The following is a 5415-nucleotide window of genomic DNA, read 5'->3' as shown; positions in this document are numbered from 1 at the left end:
CTTTTGTTTTGGAGTGGTTTGAGTGGATATGAGAATGTAAGAAAATGTCTATTTTGTTGATTACGTGATACAGAAGTCTCATGGGATTTTCTTTCTCTCCCCTTCCCTGCATTCCCCTCCTCTGTTCTCTCTTTTGCTCTTTTTCTAAAAGCAAGTTGGCTATACTAAAAAACACAGGAAGTAGAAGAACAGTTATATAATAATGTAGATGCTCCAAGAGCATTGGAGTTGAGTCAAAGAATCTGGGTTGAAATCCTTGACTTGCTGCTTATTTACCCCTTCTTGTCCTCTTTTCTCATCTACAAAATGAGGGGGCAAATGGAATGATTCAGTTCAATTTTACATTTATTAAGTGCTTACTGCTTAACATTGAACTGGAACAGGCTACAAAAACAAAAACAAAAGACTGTTCCCCAGGATCTTACATTCTACTTGGGGTTGAGGAGGGGGCAGTGAAGATAAGTAAATATGTAAGTTATGTATACATATACACAATACACATACATACATACATATGTACACATATATGCATACACATGCATAGTAATTTCAAGAGAATGCAGGTGTTAAATAAAAGATGAGAGATTCAGTTGTCCCTTATCTTCTCAGTTGATGTCGTTACAGTATGCAATCATAGATGATAGGATTTTGATATTAATAGATAGTAACACCCAGTAATCCATTCACAAAATGTGAATATTTTTCTATGACTGAGAAAGTAGCAACTTTATTTGAAAAAGAATTAAAATAAAAAATTATTAAATTAATTAAAATTAAAAAGATTAAAATTAAATAAGCCTTAACTGACATAATTCAGATAATTTGAGACAATCAAAGAAGGATTCAGTAGTCAGAGGAGAATCCAGGACTTCAGTTTCTGGTGGAAAGGAATTTTATCTTCTATCCTCACCCTTCCACCATTCTTCTTCCAAACCATGAAATCTAGCAGCAGTACTACTTAAAAAAAGGCAGCTTTTTGATCCAGAAGTTTGAGGGTTGGTCCAAGAAACTCATACCATCTAGAAAGATGTAGATACAGAGATGCAGTCTCTCAAAGTCTGATTATGATCTCTGACAGCTGAGAAGCAGATTCAAATTTCATAGCAGATTATGAAATCAAGAGAAAACTAATCCTAATAGTCAAGAGCTGGACTACAGAGAGGAATGCATGAGAAGAGAAAGGTTCTGCAGCCTGCCAATGCTACAGCAGTAGTCGTATCCATAGATTTCCTAAATGTGTGCTTCATTCCCTTTATACTCTGTCTCTACTTGTCCCATTGATGCTGTAGATATTTAGGAGAGGTTTAGGTTGAGATAGTGACAATGATTTGACTTTTTCAGCCATGTTCTAGATTTAGAAGAGATCTTAGAAATCAACTAGTCCGACTCAATAATTTTACAGATGAGGAGTATTGTCAGTTAAATAAGCAGAAGCCCCTCTGAGCCATAATCCCCAACTTAAGCTCACAGGTCAGGTTACTAAGAGAATGATTACCCCAGGTAACTTACTGTATATCTGCACTCTTAATAGTTAATCTCATTTTTGAATTACCTTTTGATATTCAGTGAGTTGGAGTTCTAGATCATGTGACCAACAAGATGGAGGAATAGATCCTTTCCCCAATCCTCATGACTTCTCAAACCTTTCCAAAATAGGAATTATGTACAGGAGATAAAGCAAATTTAGCTGTGACTATGAACTGTTGCCAAGAACTCTAAGGAGATAACCTGATAAACTAACAACAGAGAAGGCAGTTCTTGTTCCTAAAAGAATCACTGAACTTCTATTTCCTGCAAACTACCAAGCTCTAGCTGCACAAGTAGCTCCCCTGGTTTGCAACATAATTCAACCCTGCGCTGCCTCCAAACTCTTACCCCTCTGTATCACAGAAAGTCAAAAGCCAGAATCTTGCTTTCCTGAGGATGGCAGTAGGGCAGTACATTGTGCTGAGGAAGAGAGGGAACTGGGGCAGGACATCAGCATATGTGAAGGACTCCCCCAGGTCTGAGATAAAAGGGGACTGATATCTAGACTTGATCAGTTCTGTACTTGATGAGGCTCTGCACCAGGGTGGTGGCAGTGTTAGATGAGACAAGGGGATGTATGTAAAAGATGTTGTGAAGGTAGGCAACTAATGAATACGGAGGTGAGAGAGACTAAGGAATTAAGGATGACATTTAGATTGAGTGCCTTGAAAAGTGGGAAGATAGCAATACCCTCAATATCAATAGGAAAGTTACGAAGAGGGAGGGCCTGAGGGAAATGATAATTCCATTTTGGACATATTGAATTTAAGATGTTTACATGATATCCAGTTTAAGATATCCAATAGGCAGTTGGAAGTAAGAGACTAGAGATCAAGGAAGAGGTAAGGACTGGACAAATAGATCTGAAAATTATCTGCATAGAGATGATAACAAAAGCCATGATAATTATGAAATCATCAGGTGAAATATTATAGAGGGAAAAGTGAAGATGGTCCAGGACAGAGCTGTGTGGGGCACCCATGATTACAGTACTTTCATATCTAGACAGAGAGAGGATAATTTAATTTCTACATGTGAAGACAAATATTAATAAAAGTAGTAATTTTATTAATAAATAAGTTGATAAATGAACAACATAAAATTATAAAATTAATTAATGATTAAGCTTGATTCCAAGTTTTATATTGTCTGGGAAATAATATCAAGCTTGGAATTAACCTCAGCCTTCTATTTGTTTTTTAAAAAGCAAATCTAAACATTGAACCATTGATTTTAGTACTACCTTCTTACAACCAAAAAAAGCAAATATGTCACTTTCTCACTTGAACACTCACAAAACATTTGAAGTCAGTTGTCATGGTCTCACTTAACCAAATATTCTTACTCCACGTTTGACGTCCCTAATTCAAATGATCCTCGTGTAGCATAGTTTCAAATACCTTCACTATTCACGTTGAAATTGCTCCAGCTTATAAATTTCCCTTCCAAAGGAACTTGTCACAATATTTTGTATGTGGTTCAACCAGGGAAGGATACATCAGCACCATCATTTTAGACTACAGCAAATGTATTTCATCTAACTTATGGACTTGCTCAGCAGTATATCAGAGATATATAATATGCATTTTCAATGCCATATATTAACAACCATGCCAGTAATGGTGGAAATACTGTTGATTAATTAAATCTCTCAGGTCAATACAATGAGAAAAACTTAAATGTAAGTAAAAGAGTGAAAAATTTTTTTCCTTCTGGAAATGAAATAACCTACTATAGTTTTACATGTATACACACATTACAGTGAAGTCATTCTGAAGAGTTACTACCTGTGTTTAATTGACTCAAATGACCATTGGAAAACTATTTGGAGAAACCTAGTATCAGTATTTGGAAGCTAGATTAAAATTTTATTCATACATGGACGTTGCAATCAATTCATTTGAAAGAACGCTATTGATGCAAATAATTAATTTGGTTGTGAGTGGCATGGATAGACAGCTGATCTGGGATCTAGACCACCCCATTTCCAAGGGACACTGCAATTTTCACTTTGTGGAGAGTAAGAGGTGGCCCTACAGCCTAGCTGGAGAAGGAGAGGCAGGATCTACCAAGGGGAGGTGAACCCTTCATTATTTTGTGTCGAATGGGGTAGAGGTCTAGAATTATATCTAACTACCACACATCAATTATTTGTAGGCTAATGACACAATAAGACATTAAGAGTAAAAGTCATTTTCCTTTTAAGGAGACAGTAACAGCTCACTGTCATTAGTTTAGCTCCTGCCCACAAAACACTGGTTACACAAAAGACCAGAATGAATAAGCCTCTAAGTCAAAGTAAGCAGTAAACAGAAATAATGATGATTATACAGCTTAAGGTAAATAATAAGAATAAACCATAGTAAATGAACTGCTTTTCTCAAGAGCAGGATAAAACCTCAGCTTAACTAAAGGGGGAACAATTTTACCAATCTCATAGGGTATCTCTACAGAGAGGGGTGGTTTGTGAGTTTGCTGTGAGCAGTTTCTTCCATTTCAAGTACTGATGATCAAGGAAAATTAAGAGGGAAGGATGGTAACTTCTACACATAGCTGTAGTTCCTGGGACATCTCCTGTCTAATATTCAAACCATCTCTCTAGAACTGGTTTGAAGAACACAGCTACATAGAGTCATTGACTCAGAGAGGTCTCTCAGTTAGGAGGCACGTTTACCTCCATGCATATGGTAAATAATCATAGTGCTATCCTTCTAATAACCAGCTCTGGAACTCCTCATCAGTAACCTTGCTGGGTTGTCATGAGGATCAACTGAGATATTTGTAAAAGAGCTTAGCACATTGCCTGGTACATAGTAGGCATTATTTGAATGCTTTTTCCGTTTTGCTTCCCCTTTTTTCCTATCCTGTGTCCCTGGGGCTCCTCTGATGGAAAGATGGAATGGAGAGCTCCTTTCCAAATATTCAATTAAGTTATCTCTTAATTTCTCAGGCACGGTGCACTCCTTTGGATTTCTCTTCTATGTCCCCAAGCTGAATATCTTCCCTCCCTACCCCTTTTGTGCATTATCTTCTCTTCTTGAATTGCAAACTCCTAAAGAGTAGGGACTATTTTTCTTTTTGTTGTATTTGTACCCTAGCTCTTAGCACAGTCCCTGGTACTGTGTAGGTGACTAATAAGTGTTTATTGACTGACTGTGGGAGAAGGTTGGGAAAACTTTGAGGTCCAGCCTTGAGTATTTCCATTCCCTCCAGTAAGAAGGAGTCAGCAGGTAAGCATTAAAGGAATCTTTTTAGAAAAGAAAAAAACTTTTTGGAAAAAATTTGCAAAGATCTCATGAGGAAGAAAGCTCCATGTAAGACCTTCAATATAAATACATAAATTGATAACGGAAGTTAATAAAGGGTTATAGCCTCTAGATCAGCTAAAATAGTCCAGTCATCTTTGAACTAATATTGTAAAACAAAGAAAAATGAATCAACACCCAATGAGACTGAGGATTCTGTATTCCCAAGTGAACATGGAATCAGAGAAGGATGCTCTTGAATCATTTAAAATAAATATGAAAAACATGAAACCACAGTTTATGGCCTGCACAGAAGAAGTACTTGGCAGAGTTAAAAAACAAACAAACAACAAAACTTGAATCCACAGTGGTTCACTGAAGTCTCACTATAGAAACAAATCAAAGAACAGCTGATTGAGAATATGCACAGAACGGAAGGATAATCTGGAAGAAAGAAAAGAAGTAATCAATAAGATTAAATAGTAAACATCACGTCTACAGAAACAAAAGAAACTGTTCCTCAGCACAGGGCAACTTCAGGACGAGGGCTCTCCCAGCAGGAAATGCCAAGTCAAACAATCTAAACAGAATCATGCAAGAAAAACAGCCCAGTCTGTGAACATAGAAAACAAATTGTTAATCA

Source organism: Notamacropus eugenii, chromosome 5 (genome assembly GCF_028372415.1).
Source record: "Notamacropus eugenii isolate mMacEug1 chromosome 5, mMacEug1.pri_v2, whole genome shotgun sequence".
In the NCBI taxonomy this organism is placed as follows: Eukaryota; Metazoa; Chordata; class Mammalia; order Diprotodontia; family Macropodidae; genus Notamacropus; species Notamacropus eugenii.
Note: the sequence above shows the minus strand (reverse complement) of the source record.